Here is a 22,008-nt window from a genome sequence, read left to right as displayed (position 1 = left end):
AGTTAGCTGGACATTTTACTCGTAAAAAACCAATGAAATTGCCCCGTTATAGTTAGTTCAGCTAACTATAACTCGCGCGCCCGCAATGCACTGCTGATGACGTCACATATTACATCACTCATGACATGGTCAGTGACATCACTCATGACATCACTGATGACATCTCAAATGACATCACTGATGACCTCACTGATGACATCATCCTTGTGATAGAGTGGCAGACCTCCTCTCACCCTAATATAACCTTTGATACACACATTCAAAAATAGAGACTAAAATTTTCAAAACAATGGACATACCAATACCAGTTACAATTTCATTGGTTTTTTACGAGTAAAATGTCCAGCTAACTATAACATGTGTGAAACCTATGGTTTTTTCACTGAATTTCTAAGGTTTTTTAAATGCTAATTCCTAACTATAACGTGTGTGAAACCCATGGTTTTTTCAGTGAATTTCTAAGGTTTTTTAAATGCTAATTCCTAACTATAACGTGTTTGAAACCCATGGTTTTTTCAGTGAATTTGCAAGGTTTTTTAAATGCTAATTTTTTTTTTATTCTTCAATTTTTTCTAACATATTTTTAATTTAATTTAATTTTAATATACGGTACGCGCACGGTGAAAAACCTTACAAAAAAAAAATAATACATAACTTAGCATTTAAAAAACCGTACAAATTCACTGAAAAATCCATAGGTTTCACACACTTTATAGTTAGGAATTAGCATTTTAAAAACCTTGCAAATTCACTTAAAAAACCATAGGTTTCACACATATTATAGTTAGCTGGACATTTCACTCGTGAAAAACCATTGAAATTCCCCCGTTATAGTTAGTGCAGACAACTATAACTCACGCGACCGCAATCCTCTGCTGATGACGTCAGATATTACATCACTGATGACATATGTGTCTTTCTGAAAAAAAAATACTTGTAATATATGTATAGCTAAAAATTAATGGAAGAAGACATGGGTAAATAAGTGTCTAAATACAGTGATGTAATATCTGACGTCATCAGCAGAGGATTGCAGTCGCGTGAGTTATAGTTGCCTGCACTAACTATAACGGGGGAATTTCAATGGTTTTTCACGAGTGAAATGTCCAGCTAACTATAACATGTGTGAAACCTATGGTTTTTTAAGTGAATTTGCAAGGTTTTTTAAATGCTAATTCCTAACTATAACGTGTGTGAAACCTACGGTTTTTTCAGTGAATATATATATATGTATATATATATGTATATTTATGTGTATATATATATATATATATATTCACTGAAAAAAACATAGGTTTCACACACGTTATAGTTAGCTGGACATTTCTCTCATACAAAACCAATGAAATTCCCCCGTTATAGTTAGTTCAGCTAACTATAACTCGCGCGCCCGCAATGCACTGCTGATGACGTCACATATTACATCACTCATGACATGGTCAGTGACATCACTCATGACATCACTGATGACATCTCAAATGACATCACTGATGACATCACTGATGACATCATCCTTGTGATAGAGTGGCAGACCTCCTCTCACCCTAATATAACCTTTGATACACACATTCAAAAATAGAGACTAAAATTTTCAAAAAAATGGACATACCAATAACAGTTACAACAACCTATTCAGTAATTCTAAGATCCACATACACATCCACTCATCCAACAACAATCCTATACAGTCATTCATAAATGTACTGACTCATCATAGGTACTCATACACCTATACATCCTGTTACACAATGCCACTCATCCATAGAGTTACTCACACACATAGTCACTGATGCTAATAAAGAATCAAACATACATTTACTTGCATATACAGTTATACACACACCACCACACTTACTTCTACGGAAACTTACACATACTTAGTCTTTTAAACAATCACTTATAGAAACACATACTTATTCATACAGGAACTCTTTCAATCTCTCACTCTCACATATACTCACTTATATACAACAATAGTCACATATACTATTTTAAAACATATGTAGTTACTCATAAAGACACTATTGAGACAGTCATTCACTCACTAACACACCCATACACACACTCATCCACCCATACAGTCCTGCACACATGCTGTCTTCAACACATACAAACAGTGAGTCACTCATTCATGCACCTATGCACTACGTAATACCCCCCACCGAACCATGCAGACACTTAGACTGATATTTAAAAAAACAACTAATAACCTATATAGACACTCATGTAGCTACTCACCAACCCATGCAGCCACTTATACACAAAGTGAGAGACTGATACAGATATTTACATATTTAAACATTACTCACTAAGCCATGTATTCACTATGATACACTTAATCAGTCAGTTACACAATAAATTTTTCAAAAACAAATCATCCATTTAGACACTTATATACCCATTTATTCTTCCATAGACCTTGAGATATACATATATAAAACATATTTAATTTTCAGAAAAACACACATTCACTGGATTATGTCATCAGTGATGTCATCAGTGATGTCATTTGAGATGTCATCAGTGATGTCATGAGTGATGTCACTGACCATGTCATGAGTGATGTAATATGTGACGTCATCAGCCGTGCATTGCGGGCGCGCGAGTTATAGTTAGCTGAACTAACTATAACGGGGGAATTTCATTGATTTTGTATGAGAGAAATGTCCAGCTAACTATAACGTGTGTGAAACCTATGGTTTTTTCAGTGAATTTGCAAGGTTTTTTAAATGCTAATTCCTAACTATAACGTTTGTGAAACCTTTGATTTTTTCAGTGAATTTGCAAGGTTTTTTAAATGCTAAGTTATGTATTTTTTTTTATTTTTTTTAAATATTTGTTTTTTCACTTCTCTTTTCCTTTTGCTTTGTGACTTCATTGCATTGACTAATTTATCTAATCTACGCATCCTATTCAAAATTAGAATAAAACGTTTTCTTTTTATTTCCAAAGCCTTACTTACAATATTTTCTATACATTTTTTTTCTTAATAAATTTGGATTTTTTCTTATATTTTTTCACATCCTTTAGCAAATTTAACATCACTCTTCTCTGAAACATTTTTCGACGAATGTTTTTAAAATCTAATTTTCGTGTTAAATCAGTTTTACATACTTCTGATTGTACATTAGCTTTTGTTTTTTGCTGTTGACTCTGTTGTTGCTTTGTACATAAAACACTGTTTGTTTTACATTTATTTTTGCCATTTTCTTTTTTTTGAAGATATTTTTAAAGAAAACTTTACTTTTCTTACCAGTAGAGTTTTTCTTTTTTCCATCACATGCTTCTCCTCCTATTTGTTTTTTCCAGTTTTGTCCAGATATACTTGTTGTTGCTTTTCTTTCCTCTTTCTTGTCCTTAAAGGCATTTTTAAATTTTTACACTGTTGCTCAGCAATACCTGCAAGAAACTTAAAAAAAAATCTTTTTTGTAATTATAATTCATTAAAATATTTTTTAAGCTTTTCATTAATTTCAAATGTTTTACCATTTGCCTCTCATTTGTAATTTACTAATTTGTGCAGAGTGCTAACCACCACAGTTGAAAAAAAACAAGCTGCCCCTTTCCTGCAACTGCAAGTCTTTCAGAACAACTGCAACAGACTTTAAATCTCTGCCCACAGTTCCTGTGTGCACACAGCCTCAAGGTGTGATTCTAGGCAGAAAACAAAATTTGATTGGCAATTTAAATGCACATTTACTACTGTGGTAGAGCAACTGATAATTGCTGTTACAGCCTGACACATTTTCCTTATAGTTTACAGAGACAGAAAAGAGCACATTTCCTAACAGCTACTTCATACCATAAGCATCTGCAACCTGGGTGAGTGATTAGAGTAGAGCAAATAAAATGAGGCCTTGATGATGTTTTTATGTGTTTGCGTTATACACTGCTTTCTGAAACATCACACAGAGCTAAGTACTACACATGGGAGTGTTGGAGAAGCTGCTGCATGTGTGCCAAGAGTGTGTTTCTGGAGACTATGTATTGTCAGCTGCAAGAGAGATGAGCAAGGAGACTTCCAGAACTGCATGAAGACTGCAGGGATGTATGTAACAGTGCATGTGTCCTAAGGGATAATTTGTGTAAAGACAACAGGCTACCCCTTTCCTGGGACTGCAATTCTTACTGAACAACAACTTCACAAATTTAATCTCTGCCCACAATTCCTGTGCGCACACAGACTCATGCCATCATTTTAGGAACATAACACAGGCTGCCCCTTTCCTGGGACTGCAATTCTTACTGAACAACAACTTCACAAATTAAATCTCTGCCCACAATTCCTGTGCGCATACAGACTCATGCCATCATTTTAGGAACATAACACAGGCTGCCCCTTTCCTGGGACTGCAATTCTTACTGAACAACAACTTCATAAATTAAATCTCTGCCCACAATTCCTGTGTGCACACAGACTCATTTCGTCATTTTAGGCACATAACACAGGCTGCCCCTTTCCTGGGACTGCATTTCTTTCAGAACAACAACTTCACAAATTAAATCTCTGCCCACAATTCCTGTATACACACAGACTCATGCTATGTTTTTTGAAACAAAACAGTGTTCCTGAATAGTACCAAATTACTGTTAGAGCCTGACACATTTTCCTTATCATTTACAGAGGCAGAAAACAGCACATGTCCTAACAGCTCCTTGAGACCACGTCCATGTGTTACAGGGTGAGTGATTAGACGAGATCAATGAAAATGAGGCCTTGGTGACGTTGAATGTATTTGCATTACACAATGCTATCTAAAACATCACACAGAGCTGAGTACTACACATGAGAGTGTTGGAGAAGCTGCTGCGTGTGTGCCAAGAGTGTGTTTCTGGAGACTGTGTATTGTCTGGTGCAAGACAGATGAGCAAGAGACTTCAAAACTGCATGAAGACTGCTGGGATGTATGTAACAGTGCATGTGTGCGAAAGGTTAGTTTCAGTTTTGAACATATGGCAACTACCTGTGCCTTTGCTATTTAGAAAGAGAAATCTACCCTTTTGGTTTCAAATGTTTTAGCTTTTGCCTCTCATTTGCGATTAAGTGATTTCTGCTGAGTGCTAACCACCACATTTGAAGAAAACAAGCTGTCCCTTTCCTGCAAGTGCATGATCTACAGAACAACTGCAACACAAATTACATCTCTGGCCACAATTCCTATATGCACACAGCCTCATAGTGTGCTTCTAAGCAGAAAACAGAATTTGATTTGCAATTTCAAAGCACATTTACTACTATGGTAGAGCAAGTGATAATTAGTGTTACAGCCTGACACATTTTCCTTGTAGATCACAGAGGCAGAAAAGAGCACATGTCCTAACAGCTCCTTGAGACCATGAGCATGTGCATTCTGGGTGAGTGACTACACTAGAGCAAAGGAAATGAGCCTTGTTGACGTTGAATGTGTTTGCGTTACACAGTGCTATCTGAAACACCACACAGACCTGAGTACTACACATGGGAGTGTGGGAGAAGCTGCTGCGTGTGTGCCAAGAGTGTGTTTCGGGAGACTGTGTATTGTCTGGTGCAAGACAGATGAGCAAAGAGACTTCCAAAACTGCATGAAGACTGCTGGGATGTATGTAACAGTGCATGTGTGCTAAGGGTTATTTTCAGTTTTGAACATATGGCAACTACCTGTGCCTTTGCTATTTTGAAAGGGAAATCTACCCTGTTGGTTTCAAATGTTTTAGCTTTTGCCTCTCATTTGCGATTAAGTGATTTCTGCTGAGTGCTAACCACCACATTTGAAGAAAACAAGCTGCCCCTTTCCTGCAAGTGCATGTTTTACAAAACAACTGCAACACAAAATACATCTTTGGCCACAATTCCTATATTCACACAGACTCATGCTGTGTTGGTAGGCACAAAACACAGGCTGCCCCTTTCCTGGGTCTGCAATCCTTACGGAACAACAACTTCACAAATTAAATCTCAGACAACAATTCCTATATGTACACAGACTCATGCTGTGTTGGTAGGCACAAAACACAGGCTGCCCCTTTCCTGGGTCAGCAATTCTTACAGAACTAATGCTAATTTCAAATGTGCTGCCATTTTCCTCTCTTTTCTTTCAAAGTGATTTCTGCTAAATCCTAACCATCACAATTAAAAACAAGCTGTCCTTTCCTTTCAACTGCAAGTCTTACTTTTCAACAGCAACGCAAATTAAATCTCTGTCAACAATTCTTCTCTGCACACAGACTCATGGTTTGATGGTAGGCACAAAACAGTATTCCTCATTCTTACCAGTACACATAAACTTATTGTGAAAACATACTCCATAATATCTTACAAGTTCAAAACAGTTAAATATCTTGCAAACCTCAAAATGTAAAACATAACTTTTGAAGAAGATTCACAATTCTAATATTTATCTAAAAAATCACCACATACATCCCCTCTCAAACTCATAACTCACCTTTTAAAATAGTTAGTTGAGAAAGAAATGTGCCACTCAAACAGCAGACTATCAGAGTCAGAATATCAGAGCTCCACACCTCTCTCCTCTCTCCAGAACCAGTAAATGGCAATGTTTCCCTCTCTTTTTTCACACATATACATGTTAATTTCAAATCTCAGTGCTTCCCACTTTTTTTCAAATGAAATCACACATTTCTATTGGTTGAAAACTTCAACCCCTTTCCAAATGTACCCTTCCCCCAACTTGTCTCCTGCCTGCTACCATAGCAACAGGTCATGGAACACTGCTGTGAGGAGAGAGGTCAGAAGTTCAGCAGACAATGTTTCATATCCAAAGAGCAAGAGTGCTTGACTTTTCAAACCTAACAGCAAATCCATAGTAATGTTCTTTGGTAACACATTTTTCTGAACCAATACAAAACATGCTTTTTAAAATGTAAACATACAGCCTAGTTTTTAGTGTAGAATGGTTTGAAACAGCCAATGAGTTCTTTTTATAAAAAAAACTATGTGTGCCTCCTTTTATCAACTGTCTTTCATTGCATATCGCCTTTCTACTGAGAGACACCTCCTGAGTGCATCCAGATCTCCTTGGAAGATGTTCACAGTGTGGATTGTAGGTCACAGCTATGTCTTCTGGAGTGAAAAATTTGCAGAAAAAAGAGGTATGGTGAGAGACCTTGCTTTGCCAAATGTAGACATTAAATGGATTGGTCAGAGAGGGTTAAAGTGGCACCAATTAATGCCTTTGGTGAAAACCTCTCTACATCTCCCACAGCCTAACCTTATTATTGTGCACTGTGGTGGTAATGACCTAGGCACTTTAACTGGGGTAGGTCTGGAAATGCTTATTAAGGACACCTTTGTGCAATTGATGTCGCTTTTTCCACAAACTGCCTTTGTATATTCTAACATATGCCAAAGGCAAAAGTGGAACTGGTCCAACCAATTTTGTCCGCAGATTGACAAAGCAAGGAAGCACGTCAACAAATCTATTTCTGCTTTCCTCAGAGACTATGGTATGGGTTCTATATACCAAAACAACTTGCGTTACAACATGCAAGACATTTATAGAGGAGATGGTGTACACTTCACTGATGAAGGCAACAGAGTCTTCCTCTTGAACTTTAGACTCTGCATCGGTACTTACTTGTAGGTACCAAAAAACACACAATAAACACAAGGGCTCTTTTTAGAGCCACCTTATATCTTTTCACTTAATTGCGAATTTTTATTATTTTTTTGTTTTAAAAAAAATTTCGGGTGCGCGCTGGGTGCGCGCACTCGGCGATATTTTTTTTCAAAATATAAATCTTTTTTTTTGCCCTACAAGGTCCTACTGTGACCCCCTTACAATGCCTAGTGGGTCAATATCTCCCCACTCTGCCCCCTTTTCACGTTCTCCCCCTTTGTTTATCACCCCCTCTTTATGCGAGAGACAAAATGGCGGCCGCCGCTTCCTGATTTCCACCGATTCGAATGTTTACTGACATCTAACAACCAATCAGAAGTGCGCTCGCGCACGGCAGGGTGCGCGCACAGGACTTGCTCAGTGCGCGCACGCTGCACGCATACAGATATATATATTGATTTAAATGCTAATTTCTCAGGAAATACTGAACAGATTTACACCAGACCTGCAAAAGGCACTTCATGGACCTTATGGCTACCTCTCTGCCAAATTTCACATAATTCTGTTCAGCCGTTCGGGCTGTAGCTGCGACTAAAGTCCCTATGGAAAAATGCATGGGGAAAACGCGTTTTGGGACCCCCCTTTTTTCTCGGCCCCCGCTTGACGAATCACCCCGAAACTTTCAGGGTAGGAGCTGAGCGGAGCGCCCCATTAGTTTTTTAAATTTCGCGTGGATTTGTCTACCGGCGCCAAAGTTATTCAAAATAGAATTTTGAGATTTCCTATGGAAACACGGTCCTAACTATAACTACCTACTGGCGACCGCCAGTAGGTAATATATATATATATATATATATATATATATATATATATATATGTATATATATATATTACCTACTGGCAGTCGCGAGTAGGTAGTTATAGTTAGGACCTATTTTCCATAGGAAATCCTCAACATTCTATTTGAAATAACATTGGCACCGATTGACAAATCTTCACAAAATTTTCGAAACTTTTGGTCTGCTCCTATCCTGTAAATTTCACGGTGATTCGTCAAGCGGGGGCCGAGAAAAAAGGGGGGTCCCAAAACGCATTTTCCCCATGCATTTTCCCATAGGACCTGTTGACGCAGCTACAGCCCGATCTGCTTAACGGAATTACACCAAACTTGGCAAAGAGGTAGTCCTCAGTTCAGACTCGTGCCTTTTGCTTAAATGGTGTAAATCCGTTCAGTAGTTCCTGAGAAAATAATAGTTAAAAAGAGAGATATATCTGGGCGGAGCCTAACCATACATCTCATCGTGAGATCTGATTGGCTGTCAGTACTTCATCCAAGAAGTGTTGGCAGCCATCTTGGGACCAATATACATGATAGCACCTCATTAAAAAGCATTGCAGTTAATAGAAGGTTTAAAGAATTTAGTTACATTATAAATCATTTGTTGATGGTACCATACTCATTTTAAGAATTGTGGTGTGTTCTAAGGTGATTTTACCATGTGAAAAAGCCTTCTGCTGTGATATCATGAATCATGTTTGAGAGAAAACTATTTTCTCATGCTTTTCCCACAGAGGTTTGGAAGGTGATCTATAAGCTAAACTGAGAGCATATTTTCTGTAAATTCACATTATCTTTCTCAGTCATGTGAGAATGAAGTCTGACATTCTCAGTAAAACATGTACATCCAACAAGGGCAGAGACTGTCAGTTGATTCCTTTGTGTTCTACTGCAGCTTCCCAGAGTGTTCCAAAGAACAACTAGAGCGCCAACAGTCCTACTTATGACAAACGTATGGCACACCTGAAGCCATCTTGATTGGAATAAAGTGGTAACTCTTAAAACATTTAATTTAAAAAGGAACACAATGAAGGGGTTAATTTTGCCATATAAAGTATGATTAGTGCTGCAGAAAGGAAAATAAGGGCACATTTTGAGTGACTTCTCAAATCCTCTTCTATTTCATTAAAAATTTCTGACATGCAGACTGAAACATGCACTTTCAATACCAGCAGCAGACTTCCCTGGTGAGCAGTAGCTTTACTACAGTGATCTAATGAGCAACTAGAGTGCTACCATTCTGAATGTATGGCAAATGTGTGACACATCTGAATGCCTTCTTGATGGAATCAAAGTAAAAAGCTGAAAGTATTCCTACTGAGCAGACTGTAGTAAATGAGGAAGTTAGGAAACTTCATAACAAATAAGTCTCCCAAGATGGCCAAAATGTAGCACAAATTTATCCAGATGTAGCCCAAGTATAGCCCAATGACAGAATGTCCCAGAGTGTTCTAAAGAACAACTAGAGTGCTAACAGTCTTACTTATGACAAAAGTATGGCACACCTGAAGCCATCTTGATTGGAATAAAGTGGTAACAGTTAAAACATTTAATTTGCAAAGGAACAAAATGAGGGGGTTCATTTTGCCATAGAAATTATGATTAGTGCTGCAGAAAGAAAAATTAGGGCACATTTTGACTTCTCAAATCCTCTACTATTTCATTAAAAAATTCTGACATGCAGACTGAAACATGCACTTTGAATACCAGCAGCAGACTTCCCTGGTGAGCAGTAGCTTTACTACAGTGATCTAATGAGCAACTAGAGTGCTACCATTCATAATGTATGGCAAATGTGTGACACATCTGCATGCCTTCTTGCTGGAACCAAAGTAAACACGCATTGAAGATGCAATAGGTTTCGCCCTCTTTTAAGTTAAAGCAATTCTGTTTGTAATTAGGTGGCTTTTTAGCTTTGCTTTTATTAGTGTTTTTCAAACTTTCATGTACATAACATACATATGCATGCATATATGTATATGTATATGTATGCATGCATTTATATTTGTATTTATATAGATTTGCAGATTATATATGTTTATATATGTATGTATATATATGCACATACATTTATATAAATGCATATGCATATATATGTATATATATATGTGCATATGTGTGCGTGTATAGAGAGGTAGAGGTGTAGAGGTAGAGAGGTAGAGGTAGAGAGGTAGAGAGTAGAAGAGAGAGAGGTAGAGAGTAGAGGTGAGTAATAGAGTAGAGAGTAGAGAGTGAATAGTAGAGAGTAGTAGAGAGTAGTAGAGAGAGTAGCGGAGAGTGAGTAGTAGAGAGTAGTAGCGTGAGTAGTAGAGAGTGAGTAGTAGAGACTAAGCAGTAGAGAGTAGTAGAGAGTGGGTAATAGAGAGTGAGTAGTAGAGAGTAGTAGAGAGTGAGTAGCACAGTGAGTAGTAGAGAGTAGTAGAGAGTGAGTAGTAGAGAGTGAGTAGTAGAGAGTAGTAGAGAGTGAGTAGTAGAGAGTGAGTAGCAGAGAGAGAGTAGCAGAGAGTAGTAGAGAGTGAGTAGTAGAGTGAGTAGTAGAGAGTAGTAGAGAGAGAGTATTAGTGAGAGAGTAGTAGGGAGTAGTAGGGAGTAGTAGAGAGTGAGTAGTAGAGTGAGTAGTGGAGAGTAGTAGAGAGAGAGTAGTAGAGAGTAAGTAGTAGAGAATAGTAGAGAGTGAGTAGAGAGTAGTAGAGAGTGAGTAGTAAAGAGAGAGTAGTAGAGAGTGAATAGTAAAGAGTGAGTAGTGGAGAGTGAGTAGTAGAGAGAGAGTAGTAAGGGGTAGTAGAGTAGTAGACAGTGAGTAGTGGAGTAGTAGAGAGTGAGTAGTAGAGAGTAGTAGAGAGTGAATAATAGAGTGAGTAGTAGGAAGTAGTAGAGAGTGAGTAGTACAGAGTGAGTAGCAGAGTGAGTAGTAGAGAGTAGTAGAGAGTGAGTAGTAGAGAGCGTGTAGTAGAGAGTGTGTAGTAGAGAGTGAGTAGTAGAGAGTAGTAGAGAGTGAGTAGTAGAGAGAGTAGTAGAGTAGTAGAGAGTGAGTAGTAGAGTGAGTAGTAGAGAGTAGTAGAGAGCGAGTAGTAGAGAGTGAGTAGTAGAGAGTGAGTAGTAGAGAGTGAGTAGTAGAGAGTAGTGGAGTAGTAGAGAGTGAGTAGTAGGGAGCAGTAGAGAGTGAGTAGTAGAGTAAGTAGTAGAGAGTGAGTAGAGAGCGAGTAGTAGAGAGCAAGTAGTAGAGAGTGTGTAGTAGAGAGTAAGTAGTAGAGAGTAGTAGAGAGTGAGTAGTAGAGAGTGAGTAGTAGAGAGTAGTTGAGAGAGAGTAGTAGGGAGTGAGCAGTAGAGAGTAGTAGAGAGTGAGTAGTAGAGGGAGACTAGTAGAGAGTGAGTAGTAGAGAGTAGTAGAGTGAGTAGTAGAGAGTGAGTAGTAGAGAGAGAGTAGTAGAGAGTAATAGAGAGTGAGTAGTAGAGAGTGAGTGGTAGAGAGTAGTAGAGAGTAGTAGAGAGTGAGTTGTAGAGAGTGAGTAGTAGAGAGTATTAGTAGAGAATAGTAGAGAGTAGTAGAGAGTGAGTAGTAGAGAGTGAGTCGTAGAGAGTAGTAGCGAGTGTGTAGTAGAGAGTGAGTAGTTTAATTTAAAAGGAACACAATGGTAGAGAGTAGTAGAGAGTAGTAGAGTGAGTAGCAGAGAGTAGTAGAGAGTGAGTAGTAGAGAGAGTAGTAGAGAGTAGTAGAGTAGTAGAGAGTGAGTAGTAGAGAGTGAGTAGTAGAGAGTAGTAGAGTAGTAGAGAGTGAGTAGTAGAGAGCGAGAAGTAGAGAGTGAGTAGTGGAGAGTGAGTAGTAGAGAGTAGTAGAGAGCGAGTAGTAGAGAGTAAGTGGTAGAGAGGGAGTAGTAGAGAGTGAGTAGTAGAGAGTAGTAGAGAGTAGTAGTAGAGTAGAAGAGAGTGAGTAGTGGAGAGGGAGTAGTAGAGAGAGAGTAGTAGAGAGTAGTAGATAGTGAGTAGTAGAGTAGTAGAGAGTGAGTGGTAGAGAGTAGTAGAGAGTAGTAGAGAGTGAGTTGTAGAGAGTGAGTAGTAGAGAGTATTAGTAGAGAATAGTAGAGAGTAGTAGAGAGTGAGTAGTAGAGAGTGAGTCGTAGAGAGTAGTAGCGAGTGAGTAGTAGAGAGTGAGTAGTTTAATTTAAAAGGAACACAACAAGGGGGTTCATTTTGCCATAGAAATTATGATTCGTGCTGAAAAAAGAAAAATTAGGGCACATTTTGACTTCTCAAATCCTCTTCTATTTCATTCAAAAAGTCTGACATGCAGACTGAAACATGCACTTTGAATACCAGCAGCAGACTTCCCTGGTGAGCAGTAGCTTTACTACAGTGAACTAATGAGCAACTAGAGTGCTACCATTCAGAATCTATGGCAAATGTGTGACACATCTGAATGCCTTCTTGCTGGAACCAAAGTAAACAAGCATTGAAAATGCAAAAGGTCTCGCCCTCGATTAAGTTAAAGCAATTCTTTTTGTAATTAGGTGGCTTTTTAGCTTTGCTTGTATTAGTGTTTTTCAAACTTTCATGTACATAACATGCATATGTAGGCATATATGTATATGTATGCATGCATTTATATTTGTATTTACATAGATATGCAGATTATATTCGTTTATATATGTATGTATATATATATCTATCTACACATACATATATCAACGCATATGCATATATATGTGCATATGTGTGCATGTAGAGAGAGGTAGAGAAAGGTAGAGAGGTCGAGGTGTAGAGGTAGAGGTGTAGAGGTAGAGAGGTAGAGGTAGAGAGGTAGGGAGTAGTAGAGAGAGAGGTAGAGAGTTATAGAGTAGAGAGTGAGTAGTAGAGAGTAGTAGAGAGAGTAGGAGAGAGTGAGTAGTAGAGAGTAGTAGAGTGAGTAGTAGAGAGTGAGTAGTAGAGAGTGAGTAGTAGTGAGTGAGTAGTAGAGAGTGAGTAGTACAGAGTGAGTAGTAGAGAGTAGTAGAGAGTAGTAGAGAGTGAGTAGTAGAGTGAGTAGTAGAGCGTAGTAGAGAATGAGGAGTAGAGAGTCAGTAGTAGAGAGTAGTAGAGAGTAAGTAGCAGAGAGAGAGTATTAGAGAGCAGTAGAGAGTGAGTAGTAGAGTGAGTAGTAGAGAGTAGTAGAGAGTGAGTAGTCGAGAGTAGTAGAGAGTGAGTAGTAGAGTGAGTAGTAGAGAGTGAGTAGTAGAGAGCAGTAGATAATGAGTAGTAGAGTAGTAGAGAGTCAGTAGTAGAGAGTGAGTAGCAGAGAGTAGTAGAGAGTGAGTAGTAAGTGAGTAGTATAGTGAGTACTAGAGAGTAGTAGAGAGCGAGTAGTAGAGAGCAAGTAGTAGAGAGTGTGTAGTAGATAGTGAGTAGTAGAGAGTAGTAGAGAGAGTAGTAGGGTGAGAAATAGAGAGAGTAAGAGAGAATAGTAGAGTAGTACAGAGTGAGTAGTAGTGTGAGTAGTAGAGAGTAGTGGAGAGCGAGTAGTAGAGAGTGGGTAGTGGATAGTGAGCAGTAGAGAGTAGTAGAGAGTGAGTAGTAGAGAGTGAGTAATAGAGAGTGAGTAGTAGAGAGTAGTAGAGAGTGAGTAGTAGAGAGTGAGTAGTAGAGAGAGAGTAGTAGAGAGTGAGTAGTAGAGAGTGAGTAGTAGAGAGTAGTAGAGTGAGTAGTACAGAGTGAGTAGTAGAGAGTGAGTAGTAGAGAGTGAGTAGTAGAGTAGTAGAGAGTGAGTGGTAGAGAGTAGTAGAGAGTAGTAGAGTGAGTAGTAGAGAATAGTAGAGAGTGAGTAGTAGATAGAGTAGTAGAGAGTACTTCAGGGCTAATAGAAAAACATATATGACATACAGTTATCACCATGAAAAATTAATAAAACAACATATGTACAGATGCAATTAGCAAAACTACACATACCTAGAGTGTCAAAACTAGTAAAACAATTCCAATATGAAAAAAACAGAGCCAAGAGTATGTCTACGTCATAAAACATGTCTAGGATACAACAAATCCAAGATCGATATGTATATCATAAGAGTATATATATTCAGATCAGAAAAATCTCTAAAGCTTGCACATTAAGGTACGTTGATCATTTAGCACGTCAAATCAAATATCTTTCACCATATGTGATTTCATTTTCATACCTTTCTTATAACATTAGTCTGGTTCAGACTGCAAATTATTTGTGAATAGAGCCTGTAATCCAGATTTTCATGCTGGCAAAAGAAAAAATATTTTTCAATAATGAATGTTGGTTCGTGAGAATTAATGTTTAAATCGAATCACACGTAGACGATATACATAAAAACAGCATCAAAGAGTGTACATATCATGGATTTCTTGTTATCATGAGTTCATTAAAATCAAAGGGTTCCAAAAGAGACCAAAATTGGCTTTCAAATATATGATGTCTATCCACAGTCTAGATAGAAATTTACATAGATGAAGGAACATTGATGATACACCGAAGAAATTATAATGAAAGAAACCAACAATAAATGAGAGCAAGGCTTAATACATCATACCTGAGTAATCATTAAACAAAAGTTAATTGCGGGGCAACTGTAGCCTAATGCTACCAATAAGGCAACAGTTACTAGCATCATATTCAAATGAACAATTTTCACCTTATACTAGCCGTATACGCACACATGTAAAAAAGTGTTATATAAAATGCATATCAGGCACCCTGAAACAGTAAATTGCATGATTCAAATAATCATAGTGTGAGCAATGTGCCAACAACGTCATACATACCAATTCATGGAAAATCCAACAATTCAGTATCTATGAACAAATTGATAAAAAATACGTAATTAGTGATTACCTAAAGGACTCCTGTCTTTTCTTTAAAATAAATAGTTAGCAGAAATCAAATTGATAGAATTCCTAAGCGATTTCTCTTTGCACTAGGTAGTTGACGGTCACTATTCGCGATAAAGATTTATACCAAGGAACAAAAATTAGCTCGCTTGCTCCGAGACCGCACGCGATTCTTAGTTTCACTTGATCAGTGGATTTGGCCAAAAAACGATGCATGAGCTATGTATGGATAATACATGAATGAGCTCATGATAGAAAAAGTGATAGCTTATCTGAAGTAGATAGCGATTATAATGATCAAATTGCACCTGTCGAGTTAACGTTAAGGTCGGTTGGCTTGCGTAAAAGGTCTGAGGCACACCCACACACGAGAGCCGCTACAGTGTGGATAATTTTGTAGTTAATCTTAAGTTAAAAACCGTTATAAACATTAAAATGCGCCTGAAGCATATGTGTTAGAATGGCTTGAAATGCACACAAAGCTCGAGCCTACCCACATATGGAAGCTGCTACAATGTTCTTGCAAAAAGTTTAAGGAAATGTCTAATTTTTTTTATTTAAAAAGAAGAGTCTATTTATTAATTTAATCCTAGTAAGTGAAACACATAAAAGAATCAAAGAGATGACAAGATGTCTTTTTCTCCTCCTGCGCTTACCTGTGAGGGTATAATAGCCCGTATCTCCTGGTCTCGTTCTTTTCAGTGGAGGAACAGAGTAAACGAAAAGCGGGCGTTTTTAAATCATCCGCTCCGAAATTTCATCCACCTGTGTGTACTTAGACATTGACGAGGGAACAAGAGTTTACAAATTCTTGGTTATTGTGTCAGCCATTTTGGAGTGGTAAAGCGCGATATTACTCGAATACAAAAGCGATAGTTTCTAATTAAAACCCGAGATTTTACACAAGAACAATCTAATGTAAATTCTTATGTTGATTTGTTGCTAAGGACGATACCAAATGTATCAAATTAATCATCTGTAAAGGATATGTTAAATATGGGTGCAATATATTCGATCATGCTATATGACACTGACGTGTCAGCGAATTCCCGGTTTATGTGTCGGCCATTTTTAAGTGGTAACGCGCGATATTACAAGACTACAAAAGCGATAGTTTCTAATTAAAACCCGAGAATTTACACAAAAAAATCGGTCTAGTGTAAATTCTTATATTGATTTGTTTATTAGGAAAAATGTCAAATTATCTAATCAATCCTCTGTGAAGGAAATATTATGTATAAGTGCAGTATGTTCGATCATACCATATGACACCGAAGTGTCGGCACTTGCATGGCGGCCATTTTAAGAAGGTAATAATATTTCAAATCCCGTGATGTTAAATATGAATAAAGTCTAAAGGGAAACACTCTAAGCACGAAGATCACGGGGATACCTTGTATCACACAAGCAGTTCATGTGAAAAAAACACAGTGTTTGACAAATGTCAATACAACAGAACAGAGTATCGTAAATATGGCAAGCGTCGTTAGATTCAGAGTATCAAAATAACATAAGTCTAAAAAGTAAATGAAAACTGCCTAAATAGACAGTTATTAAGTTCTCAGAGCGATATGTCATATGTTTTAGAGGTTATCTAAATAACACTCAGTATATCCGTGGCCATCTTAATCTAGTGTACTTCAATCTTGTAATGAAAGGCACCTGGCGAGATGTTATAACGCGCAGTATTGTAATAATCACTACGGCATATGATCAGCTGGTGGTTTAGACACGCATCCTAAATCATAAGCCAGAGTGCATTGGGTGTCTTAAAATACTCAAATTTTCAATAAACGATAAATAATGGCTAATACAGAGAAGACAATATTAAGTGTTGATAGAAAGGAAAACCAAAAACGGAGCATGCCAGTATCAGGTGTTTCAAACATATAAAGAATACAGGTAGAATTCATTAATACACTATATGGCGTGCATGCACAAGTAATGTTGTACAAAGTTATGAACACAATTGGATAGTATGGCTTGCATGTCAAATGACCGCGGCCAAAGAGATTTTTACCATATGTAGAATACATCCAATTTGCCTATAGGAAATAATGTAGTTCATCGTTAAAATTTAGACCAAACTTGTTCGTTCTCAAGCGGCATATCCAGCTCGCCTCCCGTTGTCTAAGCAGTAATTCTCTATTTCCTCCTCTCCTAGGCATTTTAACATGGTCAATCCCACTAAAGGAGATATTCTTTTCTCCTGGATGTTCCTGGTATATGTGCTGTGCCATGGGATATTTTGTATCGCGGTTTCTAATTGCCCGCACATGCTCCTGAATGCGCAATTTCAAACAGCGAATGCTGCTACCAATGTATATCTTATTACAGGAGCATGTGATCATATAAACTGAGAAGGTGGTGTTGCAATTAATGAAACAGTTTATAGTGAACTCTCTTGATTGATTGCTCTTGAACTTCTTGAGCTTGTTATGCCCCAGTTTGCAAACACAACAATCATTACATGTATAGAAGCCTGTTGGTTTTTCAGGCAACCAGGTTTTGATGGACGTTTTGTTGCTGGTAACATAGCTAGGGCTAAGTAAATCTTTGAGAGTTTTGCTCTTGGAGTAGACTACCTTGGGTTTTTTTGAGATGATTTGGCGTATGTGGTCTTCTTTCTCCAAAAGGTGCCAATTTTTTCTTAAAATGTTGTATATGTGATTACTGAACACATTATATTCAGTAATAAATAAAACATCAGAAGTATGTTTAGTGACACGATGCTTATTGACTGTTCTTGGAGTCAGTGTTTCCTTTCTATTTAAAGAAAGAGCTCTTCTCTCTGCATTATCCAAATATGTTTGATTGTATCCTCTTTTTGAGAAATTGGATTTGATGTAGTATATATTCTTTTTGAAGTCTTTCTCCATGCTACAATTTCTTCTAGCTCGCACCATTTCACCGTATGGTATGGCTCTAATGGTTGATTGAGGATGAGCGCTGGTAGCGTGCAAATAACTGTTGCATGAGGTTTTCTTCCTGTATATGTCACTTTCTATTCTGGTACCATTTATGAAAAGTCTTAAATCTAGAAACTCCATACAGGTACTGGAATATTGAATAGTCAATTTGACATTAAAGGTGTTAAAATTCAAATAGTCATAGTATGTATTTAGACTCTCAACTGTGCCATTCCAGATCATGATAATATCATCTATGTACCGTCCATAGAAGATAATATTATTGTTCCAACTCTGAGCACCAGGACCCCAGACATGCTCCAACTCGTACAATCCCATAAAAAGATTGGCGTATGAAGGAGCAAATCTGGAGCCCATGGCTGTCCCTTGCACTTGAAGGAACCAGTCATCATTGTGCATAAAAGCATTCTTTGTCAAAATGATCTCTGTCATATCAAGTAGCATGTTAGTGTGTTCGAGATGTTGAGCACCACGCTTGTATAGAAAGTGTTTGAGACCTCTCATTCCCTCACGTATTCGGATACAAGTATAAAGACTTTCTACATCCATAGAAACAAAGAGTAGATTATTTGAATCCCATTGAAAATCTTCGAGTTTGCATAGAAGATCAGAGCTATCTCTAAGGTAGGACGGTAAATTCTTTACAATAGGTTGCAGGAAGTGGTCAACATACTGAGCAATGTGCTCTGTTGGTCCACCATTTCCAGAGATTATGGGTCTACCCGGGGGAAAGGAACCCCCCTTGTGAATTTTGGGTAGAGCATATATACATGGTAGTCTGGAATGATGAGACTGTAAAAACTTATATTCCTGGTCTGATATCAGACATGATTCATGCCAATCCCAAAGTTTAGAATTGATGTCATTTTCTATTTGTGGAATGGGATTAGTAGGCAACTTCTCATAGCACAAGGTGTCACTCAATTGTCTGTCTATTTCTTTCAAATAGTCGATGGTATTCATTAGAACTATGTTGCCATCCTTATCCGCTTCTCTAATGATCAAATCCTTATCTTCTCTGAGATTCTGTAAAAGTTTATACTCATCTGCATTAAGGTTGTTGGGGTGCATACAGCCTCTTTTATTGTAATGTGAGTCTTCTAATTCATAGAGGTCACTGGTGACTTGTTTATGAAAACTATCAATGGCTGAATTGTGTGTTTGAGGTGGTATAAACTTGGAGTTGGGACGCAATCCACTATCTATAGTATAGTCCTGCACAACCCCTAAATTGTCTGCTACCTGCATAACATTGCCAACCTCTTCTTCATCATACAGTGATGCCAACAAGTGAGTATTGTGTATATCAGAAATAGAAAATTCACAATCAATATTGCTATTCACAAAGGAAGCACATTGAGCAATAGGTCTGTCTTCAAAGAATTTTTTTATTTTCAGTTTCCTGCAACCTATTGTAAAGAATTTACCGTCCTACCTTAGAGATAGCTCTGATCTTCTATGCAAACTCGAAGATTTTCAATGGGATTCAAATAATCTACTCTTTGTTTCTATGGATGTAGAAAGTCTTTATACTTGTATCCGAATACGTGAGGGAATGAGAGGTCTCAAACACTTTCTATACAAGCGTGGTGCTCAACATCTCGAACACACTAACATGCTACGTGATATGACAGAGATCATTTTGACAAAGAATGCTTTTATGCACAATGATGACTGGTTCCTTCAAGTGCAAGGGACAGCCATGGGCTCCAGATTTGCTCCTTCATACGCCAATCTTTTTATGGGATTGTACGAGTTGGAGCATGTCTGGGGTCCTGGTGCTCAGAGTTGGAACAATAATATTATCTTCTATGGACGGTACATAGATGATATTATCATGATCTGGAATGGCACAGTTGAGAGTCTAAATACATACTATGACTATTTGAATTTTAACACCTTTAATGTCAAATTGACTATTCAATATTCCAGTACCTGTATGGAGTTTCTAGATTTAAGACTTTTCATAAATGGTACCAGAATAGAAAGTGACATATACAGGAAGAAAACCTCATGCAACAGTTATTTGCACGCTACCAGCGCTCATCCTCAATCAACCATTAGAGCCATACCATACGGTGAAATGGTGCGAGCTAGAAGAAATTGTAGCATGGAGAAAGACTTCAAAAAGAATATATACTACATCAAATCCAATTTCTCAAAAAGAGGATACAATCAAACATATTTGGATAATGCAGAGAGAAGAGCTCTTTCTTTAAATAGAAAGGAAACACTGACTCCAAGAACAGTCAATAAGCATCGTGTCACTAAACATACTTCTGATGTTTTATTTATTACTGAATATAATGTGTTCAGTAATCACATATACAACATTTTAAGAAAAAATTGGCACCTTTTGGAGAAAGAAGACCACATACGCCAAATCATCTAAAAAAAACCCAAGGTAGTCTACTCCAAGAGCAAAACTCTCAAAGATTTACTTAGCCCTAGCTATGTTACCAGCAACAAAACGTCCATCAAAACCTGGTTGCCTGAAAAACCAACAGGCTTCTATACATGTAATGATTGTTGTGTTTGCAAACTGGGGCATAACAAGCTCAAGAAGTTCAAGAGCAATCAATCAAGAGAGTTCACTATAAACTGTTTCATTAATTGCAACACCACCTTCTCAGTTTATATGATCACATGCTCCTGTAATAAGATATACATTGGTAGCAGCATTCGCTGTTTGAAATTGCGCATTCAGGAGCATGTGCGGGCAATTAGAAACCGCGATACAAAATATCCCATGGCACAGCACATATACCAGGAACATCCAGGAGAAAAGAATATCTCCTTTAGTGGGATTGACCATGTTAAAATGCCTAGGAGAGGAGGAAATAGAGAATTACTGCTTAGACAACGGGAGGCGAGCTGGATATGCCGCTTGAGAACGAACAAGTTTGGTCTAAATTTTAACGATGAACTACATTATTTCCTATAGGCAAATTGGATGTATTCTACATATGGTAAAAATCTCTTTGGCCGCGGTCATTTGACATGCAAGCCATACTATCCAATTGTGTTCATAACTTTGTACAACATTACTTGTGCATGCACGCCATATAGTGTATTAATGAATTCTACCTGTATTCTTTATATGTTTGAAACACCTGATACTGGCATGCTCCGTTTTTGGTTTTCCTTTCTATCAACACTTAATATTGTCTTCTCTGTATTAGCCATTATTTATCGTTTATTGAAAATTTGAGTATTTTAAGACACCCAATGCACTCTGGCTTATGATTTAGGATGCGTGTCTAAACCACCAGCTGATCATATGCCGTAGTGATTATTACAATACTGCGCGTTATAACATCTCGCCAGGTGCCTTTCATTACAAGATTGAAGTACACTAGATTAAGATGGCCACGGATATACTGAGTGTTATTTAGATAACCTCTAAAACATATGACATATCGCTCTGAGAACTTAATAACTGTCTATTTAGGCAGTTTTCATTTACTTTTTAGACTTATGTTATTTTGATACTCTGAATCTAACGACGCTTGCCATATTTACGATACTCTGTTCTGTTGTATTGACATTTGTCAAACACTGTGTTTTTTTCACATGAACTGCTTGTGTGATACAAGGTATCCCCGTGATCTTCGTGCTTAGAGTGTTTCCCTTTAGACTTTATTCATATTTAACATCACGGGATTTGAAATATTATTACCTTCTTAAAATGGCCGCCATGCAAGTGCCGACACTTCGGTGTCATATGGTATGATCGAACATACTGCACTTATACATAATATTTCCTTCACAGAGGATTGATTAGATAATTTGACATTTTTCCTAATAAACAAATCAATATAAGAATTTACACTAGACCGATTTTTTTGTGTAAATT

Source organism: Triturus cristatus, chromosome 4_2 (genome assembly GCF_964204655.1).
Source record: "Triturus cristatus chromosome 4_2, aTriCri1.1, whole genome shotgun sequence".
NCBI lineage: Eukaryota > Metazoa > Chordata > Amphibia > Caudata > Salamandridae > Triturus > Triturus cristatus.
This window is presented reverse-complemented; position numbering follows the sequence as displayed.